General features: G+C 37.4%; 1 protein-coding gene and 1 long non-coding RNA gene across 5 annotated transcripts in view; one reads left to right on the top strand and one right to left on the bottom strand.

Annotated features, from left to right (window-relative positions):
- Positions 1–420: 420 nt before the first annotated feature.
- On the bottom strand, positions 421–16,833 carry LOC107267738. Of its 4 annotated transcripts, XR_003059700.1 has the most exons (9): positions 16,687–16,833; positions 16,436–16,607; positions 14,670–14,863; positions 12,246–12,498; positions 11,995–12,137; positions 11,428–11,891; positions 6,562–6,604; positions 906–6,003; positions 421–747 (listed from the first exon to the last, which is right to left on the bottom strand). It is a non-coding gene; the product is annotated as an uncharacterized LOC107267738 (long non-coding RNA). The 4 variants fall into 4 exon arrangements; XR_003059698.1 differs by lacking the exon at positions 14,670–14,863; XR_003059699.1 differs by lacking the exons at positions 6,562–6,604; positions 14,670–14,863 and having other exon boundaries at positions 906–1,035.
- A 178-nt stretch (positions 16,834–17,011) lies between these two features.
- The window catches only part of LOC107267871 (leucine-rich repeat and transmembrane domain-containing protein 2), an 89,405-nt gene continuing 86,271 nt past the window's right edge, over positions 17,012–20,145 (top strand). The window contains exon 1 of the mRNA XM_015740041.2: positions 17,012–17,443. The gene's annotated coding sequence lies outside the window, so the exon portion shown is untranslated. The remainder of the gene's footprint in view (positions 17,444–20,145) is intronic.

The raw sequence follows: 20,145 nt of genomic DNA on the forward strand, positions 1-20,145 counted from the left end.
TTTAATTATTAATCTAAAAGCTGACACGTGGGTGTGTCTGGGACACTTCAGATTAGTGTTTTTCAAATGGAAAACAAAAACAAATGACCGTTTCGGGGTTAACTGTGTAGACTTGATTTTAGTTAATTGTCAAAAATAACTCATATTTTCATATTGCATTCAAGTATATCTGTAGTGTGTCCGGCTTTAATATTTAACCTAGGACTAAGTCGCGACCGTGTAAACGTTAACGGAAGACAAAGACAACGATGTTCAAGTGATTAGCGTAGTTGGAGCGAAGCCAGTGAAAAATAGTGAAACGATGTCGAATAACGAGGTCATAGAGTCACATGTAAATTCGCCCGATTATACACATGAGAAAGCTTGCCAATATATATATATATATATATATATATATATATATATATATATATACGCAGACAATTGATTTGCCACATGTGATAATTTAGAAAAAAAAAGTTTCTCTTTGCATTTACGATCTGGCTGGCAAATGAGAAAATGAAGTCGATGAATTTTTAAAAGAGGCAAAGAATGTTTTAATAAATCCGAGGATTATTTACTCCTTTAGAGTATTACTACAGCGGACGGTTCTTTAGACATCTTCTACAGGAACTGCCTGGACGATTAATTGCACAGTGTCTCTTCCGGCAGAAGTTCCTAGTTCCTGTTCCATGTTCCTTAGTCATGAAATCCCCTGAAGTTTGCCGCTTCCTTTCTCCTTCTTGTCGTGTTTGTTCGTACAGTTTGCTAAAACAAAATAGGGATATATTATATGTATATTATTAACAAATTTATGGATACTGATTATTAATAAAAAAAAAAATAAAATTATCACTAATTATGGATAAACGTAGAATGACACGTGGTCATCATGAGAATTATCCCTAGTCATGGTATAACCTAACCTCACTTTCTATAACTGGATATTGAGTGTCTTGATTTCATCATTTCCAATGATCGTTGACTCTACCGCAGTCTTGTCCACTTTTTATATTTCTTTCAGATCACCCAGTATAAGATTACATCGTCTGCCGTCTTCCTAGATGAAAGTTTCATCGATTTTTATTCCAACACCCTGCAAAAGACTTATAACGTTTGTGCATTCAAATCCAGCCAGAGTATCGGCCAGTGCGTAACGTTTCGCAACACAAAGAAAAAGAAAAGAGACAAAGTTCTGGTTGAATGTAAACGTCATGTGCGGCTAAATCCCCGGAGCTGACTTTCCACGCAATTTCATGCCGCCCCGGCCTATTTCCACGGACATATGGCGTCGGCATTCAACGTTGTTATTGAACGTAAATCTTTTTCGGTCTGAACCATAACGATAGTCGAAGGACCCAAAACCCATTGCCCATTGCCCATCGCCCATTTGTATTTATGGTTACGTTAATGACACGTGCAAGTATAAACCCCATCAACATATACAGTATCGACCCTACAAAAACGTACAATATTAACCCCATAAGTGTATACAATACCAATCCTATAAATAGAGAAATAATGAGCAAAATAATTATGTAAAAGAAAAATAAATAAAAAATTTCAAAAATCTGAAAATTAAAAATATCGATATTCCCCGATCGATTAATCAATTTGGTTCACGTTGTGAACACCCCTTACTAAAATATTCATATACACCACCTGAAGTGTATGTACTGCCTGTCAAGTGGTAAAAACTCAACAATCTTAATGAGCTCTTTTACTACACTTCACCAAGTGAATCCCCATCTGGTACAGTCATCTCGAGCAAAGTACAAGCCTACCCTAACCCATCGGCCATATTAAATTTCTCAAGGGTTTGACTCTTTTCAAATTTTCAACCAGTGGTTCAAGTAATTCCAAAAGATCAATGGAATAAAAGTTAAAGAGCGCCTGTGAAACTTTCCGCCTTTGCAGTACGCAAAGCAGCCACCGCCATTTTACCGACGATAACGCAATTTCCCAGAAGGGTTAAAAATCTGCTTACTCCCCACCATCGACTATCTCATTTTCCCCATCCCCCCATTACCAAACCAAAATCATTTGAAAAATATATCGATTCGAAATGCATTTTCCTAAAATCGAATCGATTGCTTTTAACGGAAACTTCGGTCCCGTTACCCATCAGCCACCAGTCGCCAGTGTACAGTCACAATAGTAAATAATCACGCAATAGCTGTTCCTACACCTCGCACAGTAATTCAACCGGCAATAAAAGCCTCTTTGACTAAATTCACGTCGCACTCGCTCTTAACCGAGATTTCAAATTCAAAATTCTCGCACAACGACCGTCTCGACAATTTATTGCAATTATACCGTAATGCCTGTGTTAAGGCCTTTATCGTACCTCGGAGCTCTGGGGCAGTGTAACCTAACCTAACCTAACCCAGACACATATTCAACGGCTCGAGAGTAACTCATGCGAATGTTACGGTTTCCAAACCCACACTCTTCGTCTTATACGCGTCCTACAAGGCTCATGTTTAATTCATACGACTCCTGTTAATGTTATCCCCGTTACGATTTGGTGTCTGGCTACGCGCAGCCCCTAACCTCTAATTAGGATAAGCTCGGACAATGTTTACACGTGGCTTGCAACGCCGCCATAATATTTCAGGGTTACACTGGCTTTTAAAAAAATTATGGGATTTTTTATTTAACAATTTTTTCTTTTACGCCCGTCGAATTCCAATATTCCTAAATATATGAAAGCTACGAGATTGGTTGTCGGTTTATCAGTTTTATGGGTGAACCGTATTTTCTTCGAGCGACAAGGTGTTTCGCTTTCATCCTGAAGTTTGCGTCTTTGGTTCGAGCGGAGTGAAGTTAGTACATAATTAATTGGATGGGATATAAAGGAATCCTTTGGCGTTCACTGTAGGTAGCTTATAGCGTGTACCGGAAGTGTACGAGCCCCCCCCCCCTTTTACTTACCCCACTACCCCTTCGGCTTTGGCTTGCCAGCACTATTGCTGAAGATACTGGGAGGGAGGGGGGGGGGTGCTTCGACACTATTCAATTTATAAACTAATTTTACTGACAAAAGGGCGCAAGCACTGAATTATCAGGTATGTGCAGGACCCCCCTAACCCACTTTCCCCTCCTTCGACACTTCCTTTCAATTTAACCAGTATGTTACGTCACTTACGCGTCTTAGACTTGTGTAATGGCGTTATTGAAGAATTTCATCCCTTAGTCGAAATAAATATGTCTGTTTGCTGTATTTTATACAGGATTGCTATTTTATTCGCAAAAACTCCGGAGATGTTTGGAATGAATATTTGAATGTGGATAAACCGATTTTGGCTGGTGGGTAAAATGGCGTATGTCGGATGAAAAAAATTGGGAACATTTTTACAAATTTTTTTCGCATTTGCATTTTTAAAAATTATTATTCCTTACGATTGATATCGTCAGATGGACGTTAGTGTTAAGGATACAAGATGCTCTGGATCTGTAGACGTCAAAGTTGCCTGTATTCTCGATTCAGAAGCGTTGAAGGTGAAAGGAAGGAAAAAAAAGTTTTAAGGAATATAAAAAAAAGGTTGATTTTATTCGAATTTTTTTTTACTTGCTGTTAAAAGAGCAAAGGGGATGGAAAGGGCGTTTGCCTTGGTATTTTAGGCAGATTCGGCTTGCTGAAATTTTTTATTTTTTTTTTGCAAATGGCAACTGGCACTTTCTTATTTTAACGAGTAGGCACAGTCATGGGTGATCGATCGATCAACATATTGTGAAGGAAGGAGACAGGGGTGGAGACGCTGTGGGATGATCAGATGATATTCTGAAAGAGATCAACCCTGGTCTGGGTGGATAAAGTACCTACCCTTAGTTCATTGGATTATACAATTAATACATTCCTCGAACTTGAATGTCACGTCATGACCCCAAAAAGTAATTTTACCCTTTTGAGGTCTCAAAAGCTTAGGGGATGGTTGATGGAGGGATAAATGATAAAATGAGAAATTATATAGTTTTTGTTAATTGTTAATTTGTTTTTGTTAATATTTCAAAGGAAAATAATTTTTTGAATATTTATTTTTGACTCTTGTTAATTTTTAAGGTCGACAGGGGGTGGAGGGGAGGATAAGAAAATTTTACTATAGTAACGTTGGGGTAGGTTAGGATGAGTCGCGTCAACGGGGTAGCAACGAAATAAATCGCAAGGTAACCCTGGTGCATGCCAGGTCGTAATACACGAGGAATCGCAATAAAGAAGGTAAGATAAAAAGTGAAGGGATAAAAAAATATGGAAGAAATTTGGGTCAAGAACCCCGCGGGATTCTGTGGCCAGTCGACTATATGTAAACCCCTTTTGCTCGTAAAAAGTCTGACGGCTGAAACAACGACGAGGCAATTACCGGACCGTTCTGTATTTACGTTTCATTTGGGTTTTTTGTCGCCTCATTAGATGGTTAACTTCGTTCCTGACCTTTTTTTTTTGTTATCGCCATGACGCCACGAACGAGACATTTTGTTATCCCGAAATGGTTTGTCCGTATCTCAGGTACGAACCAAGTAAAAATCAGACCCTGAATTCCGATTAGAAATTTTATTCGAAAAATCACGTAAACGCTATCTCGTTCGAGGATATATTATTCAATTTCGTATAAAAAATTTATTTCGATCCGTCGGATTGACTCCAGAACTACGAAGAAACAAAATTACCCTCGAGAGTTTATTGAGAATTTGAGTCCTCACTTGAAAAAAAAAAAATTGGATACTTTACGTATCAAGGCAAGTGTCACTCGACGTACATTCTTTACAGGGAGGAATAAAAAGTTTCCCCAGAAATTCAACTTCCTAACCTCTCTGACGTCTTTAACGTGTAATAAAAAATATATGTATATATAACAGAAATGAGAATGAATAATTGAATGCATGTTTACTTATGGTATTTCAGGGCATCCTAGCGGATTTCAACGGAACTTACCAGACTCTAAAACAGTGAGGGCGTCCTAAAAATTTCCTAAATATCCCTAGACCGAGTACCCAAAATAAATTATCATACCAAGCAACTCTTCGCCTCCTAAAAATATAAAACAAAAATCTCCCTCAGAATTCCCCAGAAATTACGCAACTGCCTGCAACCATGCGTGATCACTTAACGCAGTGAATTCCCTAGGGCCCATTGACATCGAGTCTAGGGTATTTGAGGTGAAGGCATAGGGAAGTAGCAGGAAAGAATCGTCATGACAGAGGGATGGAAGAGGATAAGGCAATAGGGCTGCAAGAGGGTGCAGCAGCTTGAAGTAGGTAGCAGGCATGATAAGGGTTATCAGAGTTAGAGGGTGCTTGGTGACGCGTCGAGTGGCACCCACTGTGCAAAGAAAGTCATTGTCGGCCACGCGTAGTCAAGGACCCAGGATCCTTATGCGAATACACATGTATACGGGGGATCTCGTGATATCGATTGAGGTAGAGAAAAGGAAAAAAAATATATGAAAAAGTATGGTACTTGAATTTTTCAAAATTTCTCATCGAAACTACCAAGCGTAACCATAATTTTAATTTTCAAATTTTACCAAGTCCACTTGAATTATTTATAACGTTTCGAATCTTTCCCTAGAATGTATGCTATGTGTGGTCTAGTATGACCTGATATCATATGTGGTCTGCAGGTACCTAACCTCTCTAGCCATTGATCCAACCTACAATTTGTAGAATGTCGGAACACACACTGGACACCAGGGAGCACAAGGCAAACAGAGCGTTTCCATGTGCGACCAGATGGAAATTTTGAAACGGCCAGGTACAGCAGCAGCAGTCTTAGGGACGTATGATAAAATCGATACCTCAGCCAATCGATACTATTCAATTCGATCTTATCACCTTCCCATTTCAATCCAACGTTCCACCTCTTATCATATACAGGTCAAACCAATTGGTTCGTATCAGAAATACAATTTGGAGCACATATCTTGAATTTTTGATAAAATTCATTTTCCTATAAATTCGTCAATGCGTAACCATCCCTTTTGGAACTGGGTCAAAAACGTCAAACCACTTCATACACGTAGGTCTCTGAAACATAATTTAACATCAGTCATAATAAAAAGAAAACATACACTGTTACTTTTTTTTTCAAAATTCAAACTATCAATATCAATTTTTTTTGTTTCAACGTCAAATCGAAGTAAACTTTTCTAATTACAGAAAGGACCAATCCCATGCTCATTTTCATTTTTTTCAATTTTCTAAGCTTTCGACCAATTTTCTCAGGGGTGATAATATAGTTATATACATACATATATATATGTATCCATTATAAGGATGTACTCAGCAATGCTGCGTAGAGGGATTCTCTACGTACGCAAGTACAAGGGTGGGTGGGTTAGTCACACAGGTACTTGCAAAAGGGGAAGCATGGATCTGGAGTGGCAGGTCGGAATAAAAGATGCCACCCTTTGGATGGGAGAACGAGTGCGCTAATACCAGCGCTCATCCAGAAGGATCGATGGTGCATTTAAAAACAAGCAAAAGCTATAGCGATCAATTAGTCACTAAATCTATGCCTTTCTTTTATTCAGTCACTCGCGTTATATTCGACGGCAGGCACATCAAATTACTCAAATTACTCACAGGGAACGTAGATGGCGCTCTCACTAAATTTCCCACCATTTACCTGAAAACAGATGACAATGACTATAAATACAATTGCATTGTTACTGGAGTTGTTTGTTGTCAACAATTGAATGCACGTTATGACAACTGCACGAAAACACTAACTATTTAGTTTTTTTATTATTTAAAAAAATTTTTCTTACAATCAAGACTAATCACGTGATAGGGTTAATTATGTTAATTGCGTTTTTTTAATCAACAATGAATCTGGTATCTTATGTGGGAATTAATATAACGATTTTTTTAGGTCTAATTACTAATTTTGATCTGATAAATGGGACTGTTGGTACCTGAATTCGTTTTGGGGGAATTTTTTTAAAATTCGTCTCCGTCGGTAGATGAAACAGGGTTCACCATTTTTTTTTCACGTATCGTATTTCAGGTATGACGTAAATAAGCCGCGCACGTTGCGTCACGACAAAGAAAGTTTTTTATCTTGCCAACTTGGCGTATACCGGTTATCAAACGAATATCGCTGGAAAAGTTTTGGCGCGGCTTTTGAAAAAGAACTGTGCTACTTATAGCGAAGGCACGGAACGAGGACATAAATATACGAGGCTGGAAGCTCTGAATATCCAGCATGCAATCTTTATGAGTACAAAGTGCAACCCCTAAAGGGGCTGACTCAACTTTGACCCTGTCGTGCTGCCGAGTATGTAAGTAATGTGTATATATATTGTATATATATATATATATAAATATATATATATATAAAAGTACAAGTTGGTTTAAAAATTTACCAAAAAAAAAATGTACAAATTTTGTGAATACAAATTTCACTCGATTCGCATTATGAAAAACGAATTTTTTGAGAATCATAAAAATTTTGGAAAAATAAATTTTTCACAATTTTTTCTTAATCCAAAAATATCAAGAAGCCCATGTAACTACTTGTACTCACTTACACGTACTTACGCACGTGTAACGAGGGAGGCGTTAAAATCGTATGGATTCTCATTTCTTACCAAGCAAAAGAAATCCGCAGGTTCGTTATTTTCTACATGTTGCAAACTTTTTAGCATTGATGCTCGATATGTCGAGAAGATCTTGATATTTGAATGGAGCATTTCCTACGGGGTATGATTTTGCGATGAGGGGTTATGCTTTACCGCACATCCCCTGTTAGGTAAAGGAGTCTTCGACATCGTTAGAAAAGCCTGCAGACACTATACCAGAAAATCCGTCCAATCCGTACAATATAGAACACCCAGTATGTATATACAATGATCCATAGCATTAGTATACATATATACATATTTAAAAGTAATGTAAAAAAAATCTGATATACGCAGTAAAATCAAGTAAAAAAAATGTATCAAAACTTTTCATTAAAATTTTTTAGAATAATCGTAATAAAAAAAAATAAAATTGTTGTTTCAAATTTTTTTTTTTTTTCGGATGATATCCGAGATAATGCCTTTCACGTATATTCAAAGGTAATGCTGTTTAAAGCGGAGGGTGAAAAATACAAAAGGGGTATTTTTTTCTTATTTTCTTTATAATGAGATCTTAAGAATTGCTCGTAGCCTTTACTAGGGAGGTTTTGATTATTCTCAGCCTGTAACAGGGGGTGCAACGTGTAAGGGAGGACTGTCGACATTAAGCGTTATCACTGGGATCTAGTACGTCAGAGGGGTGCGAAGATGCAAGTCCGTCGTTGAAGTTCAGGTTGGGGGGGTTGTAGTTGGGGTTGGGGTTGGCACTGGGGTAAATGCAGAGGGTAGTGGAATGGTAGGTAGGGAACGTAATAGTCAGATATGGCGAACCATCTAACTGCGGATCAAAGTGTCAAATGCACCCCTGCGAATTCAGCCCCATCCCCTTTCCAGTCTTCCGACCACCCTTTGTTGCAGATCTAGATTTTACACTCGCACGTTTCATTAATCACTGTAAAGTCTCACTCGGGCTTGAACCGTTAGACGACGCCCTTGTGTCTTTGTGGATGACGCTCGTAATGGAATTGCATGCAAATTAGCCATAGGGGTTGTTTCCGCCATTCGAGAGATTCTCAGGGATCTTGTAAAATCTCATGTATAATTTTCACTTGGGTTATAATTGGAATTCAAATATTACGTATTTCGAGAGTAGCGTTGCTTTTCAAAAAATTCACAAAATCTTCAAAACTTCAATTTGATATTTTCATAAAAAAGTTTTTTTTCAACAATTTTATATTTAACTCAAAATTAACTAATTGCTTTAATAGCATTTTTAAAACGGATTTTTGATATACAGGGTGGTACAAATTTTACGGTGTGGCTGATGACCATGGCCTTGACTGACAATCAAGAATTCAGACAAATCCCATAAATGTCTGGCAGATTCCAACTTTTTGTAACTGCCTCCTGAAATTTCGAGAAGTAAGAAAAATGCGGGAAAAAAGACAAAGTAGATGAGAAAACGAACAAGTGCAAAGAATAATGTAAAGGTATATATATATATACACACGAGGGGGGTTACCAGACTAGACAAGGGTTAAGGATCGCTAAATCTTGGTGGTCCAGCACTGGAACTCATCCCAGACCCAGCCGCAGCACCATGGCTCTTGGTTGTTCCTTGTAACAGTAACAAGAGCCGTTCATCATAAGTGTAACTCACCCCCCTTGGAGCCACCCCCCATTCACTAAATATACCGGATGTTCATTTTCCCTCCAATTACCGGGGTCGAGCTTATGGGAAATCACTCATATGATTGGTGAAAAATTAAATGGCAAGTGGCGCCCCCATAAAGAAATTAGGTTAAATTAGATATACCAGGTAGCATCCAACAGTCCATCTTGATGTGGAAACTATCGTCCATCCTTATAATAAATCAATTTGAAAGTTTTATAAGATTAAATAAGAAGGAAATTATCGTTGACTCAGATTAAATGGTTATTTCTGTAATACCCGGTATACCTGGCCTTTTTTTCAGAATTTGACTTAGCCCTGCTGCTTATGGCTTATGGGCATTGTGTCTTGTGGGATTAATTTAGTATGGTTTATATACTAAAGAGCTTTTTTTAATCTCCTATACGGCACTTGAAAAGACACCCGTTATAACGACGTATGGGTCGAGGATAGATGTAGGCAGAGTAGCGTTAGCCACTTGTAATAAATCGTTATTTATCCGGAGTTTGATTTATCGCGAGAAACGCGGCAGCCCTTTGAGCTACGAAAGTTGTGCAGTGCGCATGCGCAGCGTCGTGGCAGTGTCGTGCTAAGGTGGCGCTCTTTTAAAAATTATATTTTAGTCATTTTTAAATATACGCAAAGCAATCATTTTTTTACATATCAAAGTCAATCGACTGTGGTTATTAAACAATATTTTTCTATTAATTCTTAATACGCCACTCTACTCTATTTGTATATAAGAAGATCTATGCCCCTTTTTTCTCATTGCTTGTTACAGCACTGTGGTCTCAATACATACATGCATATGACCCAAGCGACAGAGCAGACATGCAACATGTTCATTTCCAAACATCAAAAACACACGTAGCCTTTAATGATTCATTAAAATCATTCATCGATCAATATACAGGGTCATTCATTACACACCCAACAATCAAATTTGATTCAACTATACAAATTAAATAGACAGCCCAACCCCAGACGATACGTTCAGCCTGAATAACTCTGTAGTCCCGTAAATTTCAAAAGAAAAAAAAATTACAACCAACTAACCAAAATTCCAACTACAATAAAAAAATGCTTTTTAATCGTTACACATTAATTATATTTATCATTGAAAATAACCGTCATTCCTTTAACTAAGGTTTTAATAAACGTCATTTTTTAAAATCCATATTCAACCAAATTTTTTACAAATGCTTTACAGTGTAGAAATACACCATACAATGGACATACCGAAAACTCCCAACCGTTCCTTACACTATTTTCCAGCACGTGATACTTTCGGTGCAATAGCTTAAAAAGAAGAGGGGGTGGGTGGGGCGCAAAAAATTGCACGCTAGAAAGAGGTATGAAGCGCCTTCCGGATTGGCCGGACGCACTCTGAACAATTTTTCCACGTCGAGCAAAGGTATAGTTAATGACCCAAAGCAACGATTCCTCTGATTAATTGTTACTGCCAGAGTTTTACGCGATACGTGAAATTACAATATTTCCAGAGAGCTAATACCGAGCTTCGGCTTGCTTGGGTAATTATTTTTCTCGCATCAACTGTTCGTATGTATATATATATTTTTGTCTTTTTGCCTATAAAGAAAAAAAAAACGATAAAGCCAAGTCTGGTTATACAGTGGGTACCTTGGGGGAGGGATGCGGGTTTTAGGAATGAAGAAAGACTATTAATATCGCTCCGTATAACCGATAAGACAACAATGACTCGAAGACAGTTTTACCTCGACTGAAAATCAATCTCTTCCAATCAGACGGGGATTGGTTTTTCCGATAGTTCGACTACAACCGCAAACTCCTCTCCTCTAAGCTGCGTGACTTACCTGGGTATTCAGTGTATTTGAATAATTGAAATGGATCGACGAATACCAATCGACTGCAGCATTATTGACTTTACTGTAAAAGATGCTTGCTTTTAAGGTTAGGTTAAGGAAAAATATTTTTTAAATATTTTTTTAAAATCTGGATCAAACAAAATTTTATAAGATTATATTTAAAACAATTTTCATAACCTTAAATTCGTCTATGAATAATTTGTCAGCAAGGATCGACGGAACCGGAAGTTCCGGCAGGAGGTAGAAGCATAAATATTTTTGAGCGTTAAAGAAGATGCTAAATTGAATGTCCATCGAGGATACAAAAGTTCAGAGGATTTTCTAGATAGTACGTTTATATATGTATATACAAAGTATGGAGAAAACTTACCGTAAAATTCTCAGGGTAGCCACCCTCGAGATTCTACACTGCCTGGAGTTTATCCCTTGTATAGAAGTTAAAGAGACCGAGTGATCGTCCATCTACGAAGAATGAAAATACAATAAAGGAAAAACCGACTAGCGAATGAAGAAAGCTCAGGAAGAAAAAAAAAACTTCCCCTCTGACATGGTAAGGGAACAACGACGACCCAAGGAGGACAAACCAGGAGCCACCTACTGTCCTTGTCCACTGGTCCTTTTTTTATCTCCGCCCTCGGAGGGTGAATCTGCAGAGATCAGGACGTCTCGACGTAGACATGGAAGGAGGCTGAAGTTGCCGCTGGCTCAAGTCATAAGATCGACATCAGTTGTACAATCAGGGGACTCTTTTATATTGCGAGTAGTGCAGCCATTGGCCCCTGGACGAAGAACTGATGTCGCTACGTGTACCAACCGTACTTGGTTTATTAACCCCTGGAAATTTATATGGTTAGGACAGCAATTTGACAATCGAAATCTCTAATTTTGTTTTTGTTTTTGTAATACGAATTTTTGGACATTTTTTTATCCAATGCACCTTGTACGCTCCTTGGCTGGTTCGTTGGTGGGCTTTTTGTAGATATGTGTAAACGGCTGCGCGTTTTCCACAAAATTCCAGGAGACCCTCCATCCCTCTCATTACACCACGAGGATCCGTCGCGACGCTGCCTGACGTCGTAACTGCAAAATTGTTTGAGAACAACAAAATGAAATACAACCTATATGAGTTTAAGGTTGGCCAGTATTACTTGGCGATTTCATAAACTTTCATGAAAACTCTCTGCTTACGGGCACTCATCGCAAGCCTCTTGGGTCTTCTACCTTGTCGCCCATTGAGAAGGAAGCTGCAGAGCGAAGGGACCTTCAATCTGTGTTCTGCTCCTCCATGGGACATAGGCGTATGATAGAGAATACATTTACACTGTTTTTCATGCTTCTATTGGGTATCTGTAGTTAGGTTATTTCCTTCAGCACCCCTAATTAAGGGCCGTGCATTGCTCCAGCGTCTCAATTCCCAGTTCAATCTGCGTCGTCTGCGTCCCTGTGGAAAAAGTGAACTTTGCTTTATTATCATTATAAATATATTCTTTATGCATTACAGTGTACATTGGTTTTAAGGGCAACAGATTATTTTGTTGAATTAGGGAATTAATGAAAAAAACCAATTGACCTGGACGTCCAGCTATTTGAATTATATATGTATTGGCTTTTCGTCAGAGGCGCTGCAATTAACTATATAGACTGGCATTGATTAATTTAACGGAATCGAATGTTTATTTTAATCGCATGTTAATTAATAATTAATTATAGAACTTTTTTTAAATCAACATTGTTTCAAGGCTGTTCTCATCATAATGATGTGCGGTATACGGTGGATAATGATAATATGAAAAATTTCAAATTTACGACAAATGGCTTTATTTGAATTTTCATGAAAAGCTCATTAGGACGAGATTAAAACGTATGACGCGAACCTTAATTGCAAGTTACTAAAATGGAAGGCGTCATAACGTCAGCCATACATCTCTGCACTTAAGCACTTATGCAGTTAGGCAGTGCAGTCAAGTCAAACAGGCAGGCATCAGGCAGCACAGCAAAGGCTGAAGGAAGTATGGCGAAATAAAGAGGTCGAAAGGCAAAGGACGTTTATTCGTGTTTAACACAAAAGATCCTTTTGGTCTCAAATATGTTAATTATAATATACCACAGCCGAGGAATTTCATTTCCAGAGCAGCCAACGTAATCGAATAGTTTCCCTTGACGAACAGGCTCGCAAAACGGTCGCTATTTGCAATTCAACGACATTATGCTTAATTTTCTGGATTTCACCATAAATTATGTCGAGTCCACAGGATCGGCCAGAGGAAGTAATCTCTATTGGTCATACCGGACAAAAATGTACTATTCAAATTTCTTTTTTAGAACTTTGCATTTTTACGTAAACCGAGAGTCGGTAAGGTAGGAATTCTAATTAAAAAGTTTAATCCGGTGTTCTGATTCAATTATGAGAAAATGTGGACTCGTCTCGAGTTTTTTAAAAAAATCTCTATTCTTTTTGTACATTCTAAAAAAGTGGAATCTTACAATGATTTTGCAAAAATGACAAACATCTAATTTGCTTTCATTGACTTAATAGAAAGATAAGTGATTTTCGAATAGAATGTGTATTTTTTAAATAAACAATAGGATTATTTAGAAATACAGTATTTTGCTTTTCTTAACATTTTCTTTCCTATAACAAATGTAATTCAACAATAAATATCAATGATTACGGATAATAGTCGTTTTTGTATATTGTCTATATCATGTAAAAGATTACTTGTGAAAATTTATCAACTTCCACACAGTTATAATGAACTTCCCTCTATGCGGGAAACTTTCCATTGTTCTCTGATGTCACATACAGTATGTAACATATATACTATATATATATATAATAATAGTTTAGATTACTATACATATATTATACTTTGCATTACATGAATACAAATTACGAATAAAATAATACGATCGTAATAATACGTCACGTTAATGTACTTGACAATGTATCTAATAGTAATAATGTCTTAATGTAGTAGCAGTAATGTATTTATTTTTCATTTCTGGATACAACGTAGACTTCCGTTACCAACTTATCTTTCCTTATTCTAAATAAAAATGTATCTAATAATGTGTTTAAAATCTTGTAAAAAGCAGTTATACCCCTGCGAATAAGTTAAATAATATATTAATATATATGTATAATCATTAGGAATTGATTCTAAAAAAAAATTGAAATAATTTATCACAATACTTCTCCCCTCTAAAATAAGTAAAGACTTTCTGATACGTAATTAGGTATATTTCCAAAAACCATATTTCATATGTTCCCGTTCAAACAGTCCAATTTGTACGCTTGCGAATAATTGTATAATATATAACAAATATATTTTACGTGACGAAATGATTGGTACAATAAAAAAATAAATATTGCATATTAGTATAATAATGATTTTAAAGCTTATCAAATAAAAGTAGATGCGTCTGTCGATTATTGATTGATCTGCAATTGAAAAAAGTGAATGATCAGTTGGATTTACGGAGTTGTCAGAGTCCCGTTCGTTATCGCGATATAAAAATGTCGAGAAAGCCAGTATGAAAGTGATCGTAGATAGCAGAAGCAAAATTGAATGGTCATGCAGCGTTCATTTAACTTAACGACTTAATCATTACCTTCGTTCAGCGTACAAAAGCTTAACGAGACTTTGCAATCACGTAGCAGCTTGAACGTTCCAATTCTCTTTATATTTCGACAGGCGGTCATTGATTTAATCCTTGAGAGACATCGAATCGCATTGAGCGGCTGCGATCACGCCGTTGACGAACCCAGACGCTAGTAACTCGGTCGGTAAGTAGAAATATTTAACCTAGATATAAATACCGACAGTACGAAATTTTTCCAAAGACACAAAATAAATTGTTTAACGTAATAAAAATTAATTGTGGAAGCTCGAAAATTATCGAATAAACAATCTATCACGGTGATTCACGTCGAATGGCGTTGCGGGCTGTGTAATGGAAGGTAAATAATTTTAAAGCATAAATTCAATCCTTTTCGCTCGACATACATGTTAATCCTTCAATGGACGCAATCGTCGGTAAAACACAAACCGACGCAATAAATGGGAGAAGTAATATGGTTTTATAGCTTTTTCTTGTTAACCTACAATTCCCTAGTACGATTTATTTCACCTATTTGTTTCAGACAAATAAAAAAAAACAATCTTGAAATATTCCACCCTTTTTTTCATATTTCCTGTATACTAGTAATTTATAAAATTTTACATTACAGAAAAAAAGGGATTAAAAATCACTATCTCAAAAATTCGACTTTAAGATATCCCTTCGCTGTTTTACTCAATTTGTATTATTTTGTATTATATGACATTGTATTATATGACAGATAAATAAATACTCCTACGAACGATATTCATCCGTGTTGACACTTTTTCTATGCATTTCCCCAAGTCACGCCCCTGGGGAATTTCGTTGGTCGCCGTCAAACATCCTAACGCACCGATTTACAGTTACAGGGATGATAACTCATGTGACCGTAGTTGCCAGCTGAAACGTCGCCATTGACGTTACGAGCAATCTTATGCTTAAAGAGGATGGAACGAACGTGTCTGATTATTCAATTAGTCGTATAAGAAAAGAAAAGATTATTAAGAGAGACCATTTTGATAACTGTAAGACCCAATCTTTCTTGAATTCTCATCAGAGATGATCTTAGCGAAATCCGTATTACTGAAATTGTTTAATTGCGCATTAAAACTTTGATTGAAGCCCCCACTACGATTTTGAAAACAATTATAAATTTTATAATGAATCCTATATACAATTTCAGTCTGATTCTATAAAGAGAAATCAAGAACTGAATGTGATCGCTGTTATTAAAGTTCACTAATAAATGTCGAAATGCGTTTGAAAATTAATACCGAGATTTTAATAAATATCTTATGGCGAATTTTCAATCCAGGCGGGAAAGTAAGATTGGCGAAAAAAATATAATAAAGGTACAGCCCTGATAGGTAATAAACGTTATTAATAACTGGACGAAGGATAAATAGAATAGTTAGGGGATATCGGCAGGCGAATATTAAAAGCTAAAAGTAACCTAATAAAATATCATTCCGTATCTGTGGTCTAGGCTAATGAAATACCTAGTACAGTCCAAGTTCGATATTGCAATGTAGTTGAAAAATACATGGTTAAAAAATGCTTTGGTGGAATCATTATGACGCCAGGCGAGAGAAGCTCTCATATTTTTATTTCAACATTATAAATTGCATTTGACCCGATAATCATAAATTATATGAGACCCTGGAGCCCTTTGCATATCTGGCAGAATGTCGATACATCAGTTATTTATCGTCGGTGAAATAATCTTTTTTTTTTAGAAATGTCAGGTTCTACGAATAATTTGCTCAAGTACATACCGAATGGTGAAATCGTATTTCCATACGATATTTTTCCACGTCGGCCATTTTGCCTAAAAAATTTGTCACTGGTATCACAATAATTTGTTTCCATTGTCACTGGCGTGATAAGAAAAAGATATCGATTTCACACAGACAAATCCTACCCTCAACCTCGCCCAAAAGATCCTTCCTAATAACAATAAAAGAATATGATCCCCGAAAGATAATATTATCCATCCCCAACATAATATTACGTGATATTCATTTACTTTTATCTTCATGCCAACCGTCGCACGACATAATACGATAGAATAGAAAGATAGACTAGAGTACCGTCCAAGCCCATAGCAAAGCAATAGCAAAGTGAAAAGCCGAAGTTATCCGAATCACCGTGAAATGAGTCGCGTCTGCTAGAGTCACTGTTCTAACGCCATAAGAAAACGTAACAGGTTTTCCAGACAGGCGTCTACAGCAGTGTTAAAGATAGTATTGCCAATAAGCCGCTAGAGGGTACTGGCGGCGGCCAACGATATTTTACACTATGTAATCTCTGTGTACTTATATTCCGGCGCAGTTCGGTCTCGAGGACTTTCAGGGTTTCAGGCTCTGTTTATATTCGTAGCCGCAGCCGACGGCAGCGAACGTGCGCGACTCTCGGCAACTTCGGTTCGTGCGATCCTGACGCCTTGGCTCGTCAGTCTGTGCGCGACCGTTGCGTGCGTGAGACGTCGTTTCTTGCGTTGGCAAAACCCGAGCGTGCAATACATATTTTAGAGGGACCTTTTTTTCTTTCTTTCCGATCGCACATACCCGGGAGTACAGTGAGAGTGAATTTCATAGCTGATCATCTATGTGAATTAACCTTCGCAATAAACTCGTGTCCTTTCATACCTTTTTTGTGGGACGAACTTCTTCGCCTCTACATTTTTATTCTTTCTTGTTCCTCGAGAGTGACTTTGTTTTTTCTTAAACCAAAGTAAATTGGATTATCACTGGATTCTTATACCACGACTGATTGCAGACAAGGTAAGCAACTTTTTATATATTAACAAACAATTGATTACTGAACGCGATCAGTCACTTTTATTATCTTCGTGTTGTGCAATGTGTGCACTTTTCTTGATTTAAGTAATGTACCACGAGTATAGTACGTACACATATTTCGGTAATAATTTTCTCAATATTACATTTTTTAAACCAAATTTCCAATATCGAGAATAATTTCACGCTAATGTCTGCTCGTCTACCTGGTAAATCTCCACTCGTTTCTGTATACTCGATATTCGCATATCAATTGCCTATTCGTAAATACTCGTTGCATCTAGATTGATGCACAGTAACGACGCTACGTTGTATTACGTGTCTACAGTTTGCATGGTAATCACGCATATGTATACTGTACAAATATTATCCAGCCACAATATCAGCTATACGTATATATACCTGCCGTTAAAAAACAAGTAAATTTAAGAACGCAATTAAAATCAGTGAAATACAAAGGAATTATATTTACCCAACTAATGAATAAATTTCGTCACAGAGTCCGTATCCATAAAAACGTCAAACGTATATTGGACGCGGTGAACAAGCTTGACCGTTTTAAAAAAAATTCTAAAAATGAAACATCACTCAAAATTTTATTGTGAAAATGAAATTCGAAAAGCAATAAATAATTGACACATGAAATTATTCATTTACATATGCAAGTAGGGTAAACCGTTTAGTTCACACACCTATGCACGTACATTTTACGTCACCCGAAGGGAATCGCGCAACAAGTTCGCGGTTGGTTTAAGAATACAGAGACCCCAAAAAAAGTGGTAGAAGGATACAACGTAAACTTACTCAAGTAAAAAGATGGAAGATCAAGGAGCATCGAGTGCATCGCAACGTTTTCAAAGTGCAAATTAGATTCCAGAAGGAGTTTCAACTCCAGGCGTGTATATAGGTACTTCCGGTGGGTCCGTCTCGCGCTGTATCAGGATAGCATTGTTCCAGCGAGAGAAAACGGACGTAACGTATTTTACTCCGGAGGATTCGCAGTTGCTCGAAGGAGGAAGTTAAGGACAACAGGAAGTTAAGGGATCCTTGGTGCACGCGTCTCCTCGTATATACAGTAGAAATAGGCGCATATAGCGTATTGCACTATATACCATATATATATATCCTACACAGTAGATTACGCAACAGTAATCTAGCAACGCGTCTAGCTTTCAACTGCAACTACTGCTTTTTATCCTCAAAGGAGACTGTAAAAAAAGACAAATTTTATCCACCCCCTGTAAACAAGGGTTGCGCTCTGAACCTATCCGCAAAATTGTGTTGCCTCGTAGCGCCATTGCACCGTACGAGATGGGTCTCAAATTTTTTTTCCTTTTTATTAAATCATTTTTTCCTCTACCACTTTGACCTAACTGGTCGCGTTTTCCTGGCCGCCATCGATCGCCTCGATCGTGGCTACGGCGCTGTGGAGCAATCTGGAATTTGGTTTGCTCCGACAAAAGAGCCAGGCGTACCCAAGCACTCTATTAACGAAATAGTTTTATCTTGCAACGTCGAGGCAACCTGTAAGGCGCTCTTGTATGCGTATTTACAGGTTTTTGTTTCTATATCCATCACCTTTGGGTATTTGTGATAAAATTGATGCGTGGTAGCAATAACTATTTTTTAACCGTATCAATGAAGTTAATTTGAATCGGGAAATACAGACGTGTGTGCTGGATTTTGTCAGAAAAAAATTGGGTCTGCAAGCAACGCGATATTGAGAACCAAATTTTTTGACGTACAATGGCCGTTGTTGTACACGTAAAAGGCATTTGTCGGGCTTTTACCTTTCCTTTTACAGGTTATGTACGTATATACAGTTGCATGTGTCGATGATATTAATAATAATAATAATAACAACAATATCGTCCGTATTGTCAAGATGTTAAGGACAAAGGGCAAGAATCAGTTACATAATTTGCTGCTTTGCATTCTGACCCCTGCAGATCAAATTCAGACCTGTGCTTATTAATTAACTCAGGTGTAACATTTGGATCTTCAAAAAATTTCTCTATTTTTTCCTTAAACACACGCGGAAGGGGTTCCTTACTTTTTTCCTAATTAGATTATACCAACGAGCCGCAACGAACGAAAATGATCCTCTGAATTTCGCTGTCGTACGTGCTGACGTCATCAGTAAGGTTTTTTGGTTCGTAATTACGGTATCGCAAAGTGGCGACGTCTCGTGGTCAACAATTGAACCACGTGATCCGGAGTTCCTGTTTTGCAGATTTTATCAATCATAGAACACATATGTAGAACACGTCTAAGCTTCATATTTATCTATGCCGATTTCTTAAATTCTGACACGTGATCGAATTTTCTAATTTCGTACGAAAATCTGATGCATGCGTTTTGAACTCTGAATCTTCCAGGCCACGTCATCGGCGATGCGTGGTCCATATACAGAATCTGCATAGCCAAATATCGATCGTACAACAGCTTGCTTAATATTCAACTTCGCTTCGGTGGAAAACATATGCCTGTACAGGTATATTAATAGGAGTCTGGCCAATGCAATGGAACATTTTGCTAAGACACGTTGGCTCAGAATTTAGTCCAGAGTCCGTAATGAATTAGACGTAAGTTTTTCGCTGTTTCCTTGCACACGATTTCGTTGTTCCTTAATACTTAATTTTAACGAACTCGAAAGTTCGCTTTTGTTCTACCTATGACTACTGCTA

This window comes from Cephus cinctus, unplaced genomic scaffold (genome assembly GCF_000341935.2).
Source record: "Cephus cinctus unplaced genomic scaffold, Ccin1 Ccin1_scaffold0457, whole genome shotgun sequence".
Taxonomy (NCBI): domain Eukaryota; kingdom Metazoa; phylum Arthropoda; class Insecta; order Hymenoptera; family Cephidae; genus Cephus; species Cephus cinctus.